Source organism: Mus caroli, chromosome 16 (genome assembly GCF_900094665.2).
Source record: "Mus caroli chromosome 16, CAROLI_EIJ_v1.1, whole genome shotgun sequence".
NCBI classification, from domain to species: domain Eukaryota; kingdom Metazoa; phylum Chordata; class Mammalia; order Rodentia; family Muridae; genus Mus; species Mus caroli.
In genome coordinates this window covers 73,691,860-73,703,336 of record NC_034585.1, presented here as the reverse complement: position 1 = coordinate 73,703,336, position 11,477 = coordinate 73,691,860, and positions in this window count along the sequence as shown.

Here is an 11,477-nt window from a genome sequence, read left to right as displayed (position 1 = left end):
TTTTTCTGACTTCCATTCACTTGAAAGATGTATTTTCTTTTGTTCTTTGAAGGAAGAGTTCTGAAGCCTATTCTGTGTCTGTCCCCTGAGAAGACTGGTTGAAATTACTCACCAGTCATGCACAGAAATAACTGGCTCAATAATGCATCCATAATTGGCTTGGGAGAACCATCTCTCACATAAGTGACCTTCATTCAGATGTTTATCCATGAGGGAAAAACGATCAAAGATGTTACGTAAAGTGTTTTTCACAATGCCCAATACAAAAATTCATGAGAGGTCTCTTTGGGTAATGTTGTCCACTTTCCTGTCGAATCTGAGTCCACTTCTTAACAGTAACCCATACTGGGCAAAATGATGTCCTACATAGAATAGCCACATGTGGCTACTGAAGACTTGAAACATTATTCTAAACTGAAAATGGATGACAGTATAAGCTGAAAATATTTAGAGAACATAGAATAAAAACTAAAGGAGACTCAGGAATAATTATTGTGCTGATTAATTGAGTTAACACATTTTATATACTGAATTATTGCCTTTGTGTCTTTAATTTTTGTGGGACTGGAACTAGAAGACCATACACTATATACTAGTAAAATAAAACATATTAATACTAGTCCTCTACCAACTTCTTATGTTTTACAATGTGGCTCTACCCCAACATATTAATTTACTTTAATTGTATTGTATATTATTGTGGTGGACTACAGTACACTGTACTTTTTTACTATAGTAAGGTCTCAGCTTCTGAACAAAAGGGAAAGAGAGAGAGAGAGAGAGAGAGAGAGAGAGAGAGAGAGAACACCGCATGCACAGAAAGAGCCTTGGACCTCATAGTCAGTATCCTTTCCTACTGTAGAGGAATTTTAATCCAGCAACATGGTTGCTCTGGCAAGGGATCTCACCCAAAGACCTTCAAGGTTTTTATCAGCATCTCTAGATTTCTATAGTACAATTCTTTCTGCTTACCAAAACAGGGATCTCCAACTGTTGCAAGGGTATTCTAACACTAAAAATTCCAGGAAACCAGAAGAAGAAAAGAGAAGGAGGAGGAGGAGGAGGAAGAAGAGAGAGAGAGAGAGAGAGAGAGAGAGAGAGAGAGAGAGCTCTTAAGACATCAAGTCTCTGGAGGCAGAGGCAAGCTCTGTGAACTCTGTTAGCTTGAGGCTAGCTGTTCTATAGCGTGAGTTGCAGACCAGTCAGGGCAACAGTGAGACCCTGTCTGAAAGTAACAACTAAAGCTATCCCAATACCATAACGTTACATGTCTTCATCTTTAGTGATGTAGAAAACTACCTGTGGAATATAGCCTTACCCTCAATACAACAGCTTCCTTTAGTCTTGCTTGGTACACAGTTCTGACTCTCCCATTTGCCATTCTTGGCCAAATAAGACAAACACACAAACATGGAACTTAGCAAACTAAATAGCATTTTCATTGTAGTCTTAGTTCCTCATTGGTCAGACTTCTTAACACCAGTGTTCATTCAACCAGAGGTGTTTAATATCGTTCATTCATTCCTCGAGGCTAAGGGAAAGCACGTGGAACAGTGAGGGATAAAGGTGATTCCAGCTTAGGCAGACAGATGTCAACTATGATGATGATTAAGGGATGACAGATGTCACAACTGGATCTACCTCATATCCAAGAGTGTCTTGAGTAAGACAGGGAAAAATTCATGTAGGAGCAGCAAGAAGAGTAAATGCAGAGATGAGGGGCCCCTGACCCATTCCCTAGCTGAGTAGCTAGAGGAGGACAGCAGTGGAAAAGAGTGTTAAGTCTGCAACATTTGGTATCCAATCATTAGCGCAGAAATTGTAGTGTCTGTTGGGTCTCTAGAGACACCTTTGGCCAATGAACGTTAAGAAATAAATTCTCCCTATATCTAAGCAAGCATTAGAATTTACTTGAAAAAGACAGCTGGAGATGAAACAAGCTTGAAATTTTAACCCAAATTTAACCATGGTGAGTCAGTCAACAAGAATTGCAGGGATTTCAGAATGTAGCTTTTGGAAGACTGGCAAATAGCATAGCAGCCCAAGAACAGACATCTCCTTCCTTGCCCACTCTGAAGATCTACCTCGTCCAAACTACACAAAGCAACCATATTATCCCAAAAGAAAGACAGAATCAAGGACTGACAGATTTTAAACCTCAGGTGCTAACAAGGTGTATTGTTTTGTAAATGCTTGGCCTGGGGAGTGACGGATATTAAGAGGTGTGGCCTTGTTAGAGTAGGCGTGTCATTATGGGTGTTGGCTTAAATATCCTCACCCTAGCTGCCTGGAAGTGAGTCGTCTGTCTACTAGCAGCCTTCAGATAAAGATGTAGAACTCTCAGCTCTGCCTGCACCACGTCTGCCTAGATGCTGCTATACTCCCACCTTGATGATAATGGACTGAGCCTCCAAACCGGCCCCACTCAAATGTTGTCCTTTATAAGACTTGCCTTGGTCATGGTGCCAGTTCACAGCAGTAAAACCCTAACTATGACACAAGGCATGGGAAAAGGGAACATTAACCGAGAAATAACTACAGACAGCTTTATACCATCACAGGAAGTTGAGCATAGAATAGGCAGCAAGCAATTAAAAATATTATCTTGAGAAGCCTGCCCACCACCTCACCACAACTGTCCCGCACCCAGAGGAAGTTACTGTGATGTACAAGTCTATGGTGGATTAATGGGAGAGAGAAAGAAACAGAAGAGTTTCAGCACTATGGTGAGATGTGGACCCAGATGGAGAGGAATAACCTGATAGGAGTAGTCTGCACTGCCACCGGAGGCCATGATGAAATTCTCCTTCCACGCTGCCTCTGAGGGCCATGTCTGGATATAGGCATTGTGTTTGTGTGCATTGTGTAAACATTATCCTTGTTTTATTCAAATGCTTATTTCTCTGCCTTTACAGATGGTTTCAATCTGGACACACCATGGAAATGATAAGAATCTCCAGTCCTACGTTTGTGTAAACAAGTCTTATTTATTCTTTGCCTTGTCAATAAATGTTGATCACCCAATGTCTGGGCAGAGGAGAGAATGGGGCTGGACTTCTGCCAGCCAGGGGAAGGAAGGAGAGAGAGAGAAGGGGAAGGAGGAGGAGGAGGAGGAGGAGGAGGAGGATCACATCTGTGACAAGAAAGAAGGAGGAAAGAGTTCTTAAAAGTCCAGCAGAAACATGGAAAGCCATAAATGGGTGTATTATTGAGATTTTGGATGGGAGGAAGCCAGATTAGTTTAAGGGATTAAGATAGACTTTGCAGGTATTAAGGTGAAGCTTGAGACTGAATCTTGGTTTCTCTGTTTCATTATTGGGAACTAGCTAGGAAAAAAACCAGCCACCCTATTTACTACTTATATTTATATTAAAAAGTAGCTTTTACAACTGGGTCTGTGTCCATATAACTGCAGGGGTCTGTGTCAATGTCTATGGCTCATATTACCTCCAAAGGCAATGTGGAAGTCCCTGAACTGGGCTACTGCCTGGGACCATGTTGATGTCCAAGGGCTGTGATGAGCTGCTCACCCCCTACCCACCCACCCACCCCACCCCCACCCCCCCGCAACCAGCTGTAGCACTTGGGAGAGTGGGCTCTGAATCATACCTGGGTAGCTCAGCAGAGCTGGCCCTGGTGGCAGAAGCAAAGATGATGTGACATCCTGATCCCCACCCCCCACCTCCCCTGCAACCCCCAATTGTGAATGCTAAAGAGCTGGACCCACACCTTAACCACCATAAGGTGGCATGGGTAAGGAAGAGATCCCTCCCCACCACCCCATCCCTCAATCCCACAAAGAGTTGTCTTTCGAACTCCACACATGGCACATCCTGTGCATGCCGGCACTAAAACACACACACATGCACACAAGACAATTAATTAATTTTTTAAAAGCGGATGACAGTTGAGGAACAAATAGCTAAGACTGTCCTCTGGCCTACAGAGAGAGACAGAGACAGAGAGAGAGAGAGAGAGAGAGAGAGAGAGACCAGAAGGGGGCTCCTTAAATAGAGGAAGGGAATTAGGTGAGTGTGAGACGGAGGGTCCTCTCTTTCTGCTTCCTGACTCTATGGGCAATGTGTGCATTGTGACCACAGGCCTTTGCTACCATGCCTCCTCACCTGCCTTTGGACCTCGAAACTAAAATACACCTTTCCTCTTTTAAAGAATGAAGGTAAACTGAGGGAATTCTGTAAGCCTAGAAAGATCCAGCTGCATCCCCACCCTTTCAGATCTAAGCGCAGTCAGGACTTTGCAGGGAAAGCTGTTCCACTCTGGATAATGCTTTAGCTCAATGCGAATCATTAAAGTCAGGCTGAATTCTGTCTGTGTTTGCTCTCTGCCAGTGTCCAAGGGCTACCGATTCATTCTGTCTCTACCTGTGGTTGTAAACATAAAGTATGGTGTAAGAGGATTTCATTGATAAGATAAAGAGATGTCCTCGTTAGCTATAGAATTAAATGTCACCCGCTTTATTTTTATCAAGCACCAGAGCTCTGCTAAGCCTCAGATCTAAGTCTTAAAGGTATAGAAGAAGCTGGGAACCAGTGGGTAAAACATGGATGAACTTTTTGCTTTTATGAACACACTCAGCCTTATGTTTTTTATCGTTGGTTCCTAGAAACCTTAGAAGAGTAGGATGGGAGGGATGCCACTGACTATATTTTTTATGATAAAAAAAACAAAGTGACAAATTGCATCAAGCAGGAGAAAAATTATGAACTATAAGAACATGGTGGAAAGGCACGGTCTGGAGATTTCTGAGTATAGTTCGCAGAGATGGTCAGGCTCAGTACAGAGACTCTGAAAACGATGCCTCAAACATTATTGTAAGAGATGGATGCTGCCATCAGAGACTGGAGCCTTTAAGCACAATGGACCACTTGGATAAATCTTATCTCAGTTCCTATGAACTGGACACCTGGCAACCAAAAGTTGACCTCGTGGTTGGTGGAATGGAACAACAGCTGCAGAAGGATATAACTGGAAAGGCGTGCCCAGTATAATCCAGATATAACTGGAAAGGCGTGCCCAGTATAATCCAGATATAACTGGAAAGGCATGCCCAGTATAATCCAGATATAACTGGAAAGGCATGCCCAGTATAATCCTCTAACAAGCTGAATTTCCTGCTCTTCTGCATCCATGTGTGAGTGCACTCGCATGAGCGTGTGTGTGTGTGTGTGTGTGTGTGTATGCATATGTGCACCTTATTTTAATATCTATTTTATCTGTGTGTGTGAGTGTTCTGGGCATGGATGTGCACCTTATTTTAATATCTATTTTATCTGTGTGTGTGAGTGTTCTGGGCATGGAACTTGGGTCCTCATATTTGACAGCAAGTAATTTACCCACCAAGCCATCTCCCCATCCCCCTACATCCATCAACCGATCACCATGGAAGTCTAGTGAACCTGAACTTCTAGGAACTCTCCCAGTAGGCACGGCCATGGCTCAGTACACAACAGAGAACACTTGTCAGAATGGTAGCAAATGAATACACCTTTCATGACTGATAGCACGGTCACCGCTCCCAGTGTCCTGTTCATCTCTGTCACCACAGAGCTGTCACTGGAAGTCATTCTTCCATTTCACAAATATGAACTATAGACGACACATGACCCAGAGCCACAGTGGAACTGCTGTGTGCACAAGGAAATGCTTGGGACCACTTTAGAAAGGTCCTGAAGAATCTAAAAGATCATTTGGTCCAGGCAGAGCAGATGGCTTTATTAATAGTCCCTCTATTTTTGTTTTCCTTGTAAATGCTTACTAAAATTATAAGTTTGCACATGTTTAAATGAAAATTCTGTTGTCTCTTTTATAGCTACTTAACTATATCTAGTGATAGAACACTACCAACCCAAAGCAACTGTTATGTGCTGTGAGAGAACTTGGTGATGACAGAGTAGATTTCATCACTCTCAAACAACAATGAAGAAACTGGGCATAAATTTTGACATAAGTGTGCATGAGGTGAACATCAAAATTCCAAAGCAACTAAGAGTGGACCCAAAACTGTCCCCAGATGGGGGTGCATGTGTCAACCTATCTGCTAATCTCTCAGAAATCCATGTACTATTCAGTATTCCTGAAAGAAAGACTTGGTTCTCAAGATCCCCTTTCAGCTTTAGAATAATCAGAAAAATCCATGTGCCGGCTTTGAGTTATGGACTAAAAAAACAGCAACTAAATGTTCTTTATGTTCTCTCCCCAGTCTCCTACTCGTTACTATTTGCAATACACAGAAAATCTTAGAGGTGGCAGAGAGAAAACTAGAGGCACCATTCATGGCTCAAGACTTCATGGGCCAGGCCTCCCACATCCAGACAATGTAGGAAAAAATAAAATAAAGTGCTATCTTTCTGAGTCACTGGTATTGGTCATTTTATACTAAATGTGGTGAAGCCTAACCCCAAGGGCACAAGAACAGATTTTAAGGCATTAAATAAGTGCTAAATACAAATGAGAAACATAATTATTAGCGACAATATGTTTACAATTGAGTGATGTAAAAAGCACGGATATAGGTTATGCATTTTTTTTAACCACTTAGGTTTTTGTTGTGTCTTGATTTTTGTTTGGTAGTGGTGGTGTTGTATGGGGGGTTGTGACAGTTTGCCTGGTAGGTGTATTTGTTAATGTGGGTGCGTGCACAGGATACACGTATTTGTGTGTGCATATTATGGAGGACAGAGGTTGACATAGGTTATCTTTCTATGATTGGTCTCCATCTTCCTTTCTTTCTTTCTTTCTTTCTTTCTTTCTTTCTTTCTTTCTTTCTTTCTTTCTTCCTTCCTTCCTTCCTTCCTTCCTTCCTTCCTTCCTTCCTNCTTCCTTCCTTCCTTCCTTCCTTCCTTCCTTCCTTCCTTCCTTTCTTTCTTTCTTTCTTTCTTTCTTTCTTTCTTTCTTTCTTTCTTTTTTTATCTAGGGTCTCTCTAACCAATGAACCAGTTCATTGATTTACCTAGCCAATGAACTTCAGAGGTCTGCCTATATCTGCCCATCTCAGCCCTGCGATAACAAGTGTGAGCCTCCATACCCAGCCTTTGACATCAAGTCTGGAGATCTGAACTCAGCTCCTCGTGCCTGTCCATCTGTTGCAATCAGTGTGGCTCCAGCGTGCTGCCTGATGAAGCCACCATCTGTTATGCGTCTGTCATTCAGCTGCCCCACCCTAACTTTACACTATGGATGGACACTTGACTGTTATAAATCTCTCATCTCCTTTGCACCAGCAGATAACGTTGAGGAAGTATTTCTCAAGATGTTGACAGCACACAGGAACTTAAGCTGATCCATCGAATCACATTTATAGTGTGTCTGTGAATATCTCACAGGGATAAAACATTACATGCAAACCATTATATGAACATAGGGTTACAGGAACTAGAGAGTGGATGAAGACACAGAAATAAAGTGTGATTTACTTGTGCAGACTGTGTGAGTTCCACAGTTTTTAGAGGCATGGTACAAGGGGCTACAGTATCAATCTTCCTCTTGGAGAAAAAGAGATGGTTTATAAGGACAAGCAAGGAGGTTGTGTTCCTCAGCGTTCCTACTGCTGTGTTAAAATACCACAACCAAAAGAAAGATGGTTAAGAAAGGATTTGTTTGACTTACACTTTCACATCACTGTTTTTCATCAGAGGAAGTCAAGGCAGAAACTCAAACGGGACAAGAACCTGGAGGCAAAAGCTGATGCAGAGGCCATGGAGGGGTGCTGCTTACTGGCTTGCTCCCCATGTCTTACCCAGCCGACTTTTTTGATAGAACACAAGACCACCAGCCCAGGGATGGTGCCACCCATCAATCACCAATTAAGAAGATGTGGCACAAGCTTGCTAACAGCCAGACCTTATGGCAGCACTTTCTCAGTCAATGTCCCTGTCTCTCAGAAGACTCTAACTTCCATCAGGTTGACATAAAACTAGCTGACACAGACGTACATTTATGGAAGGACATGTTGAGTGTATTAAGTTCTTTACTTTAAAAGTGGGACCCTGTTACTGAAGGTGAGCAGGATATGAAATCCAGAACGTGAAAGGAATATGTTAGTAGAATGAATCTGTGTGTGTTGAACTTTACTGAGGGATAGGGATGATTTTCTAACACACAAATGGAAGACATTTTCAAGAAATATTTACATATCTCTTTTTCTTGCTTTGTTTTTGTTTTGTTTTTGTTTGTTTGTTTCTGTTGTTGTTGTTGTTGTTGTTGTGGAGTCCAGGGGAAAAAAAGATTTATTTTTCTCAAACCTGTTACCAGTGACGATTTCATATAAACAAAACTCTGCTATGGCCTCGTAGGAAATGGCTTGCTTCCTGGCTGAAGTGAAATGTGTGGCTTACTCTCAGGCCTTTCCCACACCTTCCGTTTCTATTCTTTTTCCTGGAGGAAAATATGGTGCCTAGCTGGAGATAAAGCAGAGCAGGCAGTTTTGACGATGACAGCTGTGAGTGCTTGGCTCTGCTGAGCTTGCTCAGAGGCACACAGAAGCCTTTACATGACTCAGGTACTGTTAATTTGGGGTTTTGATCCCTGTACATCAAATGATTTGGAACTATTCGAAACCCCAGTTCACAGTAGTGTCTATGTTAGATCAAGCCTAATTGTAAAGATAGCCTTTGTTTATAATACAGTTTTTCACACTTCAGTGAGTCACTAATTTGAAGGGTTTATAAGGTTTATTAAGTCACACACACACACACACACACACATGAAAGCACACGTGCCACAGTGTATTGCAGAGTTCAAAGGATAACTTTGGTCCTTGCTATCCACCCTGACTCTTGTTTACTCTCACCGCATATAGCAGAATAGCTGATTCATGAGCTTCTAGGAATTCTCTTGTGTCTGCCTCCCATCTTGCCATAGAATGATTCCAGGCATGCATTCCCAAGCCTGGCTTTTATGTGGGTTCCAAGAATTCAAACACATTTGAGCCGCAAGGTCTTTACCCATGGAGCTATCTTCCCAGCCCGGAGCTAGTTTTGAAAGGACTCCATGTACATTTAGCTATTCAAGTCCCTCTGAGCCTGCCTCTTGAATTATGGAGAACTGAAGACCAACCCTTTTGGAAGGACTGGCTTTTCTTCTCCCTATATTGTCAGGGAAGGAGGCGAGGCAGTGTGGTTACTCAGGGATTTTTGCAGCATTGTTCCGGAACCTCCCTGAGAATGGAAGGAGATTACCACCAACCCAGGTATTCCCAATCAATTTTTATGACTTAAAACAGAAGATAACTATGAAATAAATAAATGAGATTGTTTAATGAAAAACAATAAGCTGAAAATCAGCTTGTATCTCTCTAAGTGCTAAATGGATTAACGTATTCCTGTTAGGAGAAAGGCAAAAAGCCATCATGAGTTTCTAGAGGGGGGTGCCATCTGCATTTGTCTCCGACAACTCTTTGAAGAATACACTGAGATAGAGGAAAGATCTGCAGACATAACAACCAAGGATTCCAGCCAGGATGAAATAAGGGTTACTAGAATAGCTTGTAAAAGAAAGCTGGCCACAGTATACAAAATACCTATTTTTAAAGGCTGGAACACGGATCATACAGCATGGGGTTTTTAAAGGAAGGCAAATGGGATGAGGCACACAAAGCCCCTGGTTCTATCTATGCCTAGATGTATTTTCAGACCGCACGAGGAAAGGCCATGCTGCAGTAAGGAGCATGAGGAAGATGAAGGAGTGGAGGAGGAGGTGGTGGTGGTGGCGGCGGCTGGAATTTGACATACATAGTGTTACAAAGGAAGGCCCATACATAAACAGTATTTCAATTTGTTTGTTTGTTTGTTTGTCTGTTTGTTTGTTTACGTCTTTGACTGAAGGTGAAACTGAGCCTGTGTAGGGTGAGACCCCGAGAGGCTTGGGGAAAATTATCCAATAGAGAAAGACTAACTACTACAGACTATAAGGCAAGCATCTACTAGGACTCACAGGAACGTGAGTTGGTTGAGTTTTACTCAGTTAGGGTGCAGAGGCTTTCCCGAGCATCATGACATAGAATAGAGACCCTAGAAAGACCTCGTCTAAGGACAGGATAAAGGGACAGCTATATGCACTTACAAACTGAGTTTAAAAACATGTTTGGAGACAATCAAGCAGAATGGTGCCAAAATAACTTCTAAACAAACTCCAAACTTTTCTAAAACTTTATATATACTCACTGTATCAGTTTCATAAAACTGGCATAACAAATTAAGACACGTTTAATGGCTGAAGGCCATATCCATTTATTATCTCATGGATGGCTAGGCATGGTTTCAATAACCATTTCTCCCACTGGCTCGTAGATTTGAATGCTTGGCTACAGGGGAGCGGCACTATTTGAAAGGATTAGGAGGTGTGGCTTTGTTGGAGGAAGTGTGTCACTGGGGGTGGGCTTTGAAGTTTTCAAAAGCTAGAAATTGCTGGGCGTGGTGGCGCACGCCTTTAATCCCAGCACTCGGGAGGCAGAGGCAGGCGGATTTCTGAGTTCGAGGCCAGCCTGATCTACAAAGTGAGTTCCAGGACAGCCAGGGCTATACAGAGAAACCCTGTCTCGAAAAAAACAAACAAACAAAGAGAGAGAGAGAATCAAAAGCTAGAAATCTCAGCTACTGCTGCGTTGCCTGGAGGCTGCCATTATCCCCACCATTTTGATAATGAACTAAATGTTGGAAACTGCAAGCCAGCCCCAATTAAATCCTTTCTTTTATCAGAATTGCTGTGGTCATGGTGTCTCCTGTCAGCAGTAGAACATTAATGGAGACAATGGGTAAGAAAAAAAATCCAGTAAAATGTATTTCAGTTGAATGCTCTGTTTTGGGTCCACTGAAGCTAAAATTAGGATGTCCGTAGGATGCTGAAATGAAGCCCAAGTTTTTCAGGTTGTTGGCTAAACATAGTTTCTCACAGACTTGGCCTGAGAACTCTACTCTTGCTGTTTCCTGGGGATGGTGACTTATATCTCTGGGATTCGCCCAGTTGGTTTGGTATAATCTTCTGAAGCGTTTCTGACATTAAAGATTCCTGCTTTTAATGGTTTCTATGATTAGAGTCACTTATTACTGTGCCTTACTGTACCGAAGGCTCCGAATACAGTGTTTTCCCATTAGTATCTCTCAAATAAACTTAAAGGTCGACTGAATTCTCTCAACATTTCCTTACGAATGGCTAGATCTTCCGCTTCTCTTTGTGTGGAGATGTCTTTATTTTCAGAGCTACACTGTGTAAACAGAAATTTAGGAGTCCAGCTCTGTTTCCACCTCTGAAAGCCTTTATTCCAGGTTTTTCGGGTTTGTGTGATTTCTAATGAGAAAACTGTAGCAGTTTCTCAACTCCTCTTTAAATGCATCTCTTTTCTTGGTCTACTTGATGGTTTTTATCTTTTCCTTGTTGTTTTTCTTTTGATTATGCGTTAGGGCTCTTTTGTCTAGCTTCAGGTTTGTTGAGCTTCTGAGATATGGCTGATACTTTTCATC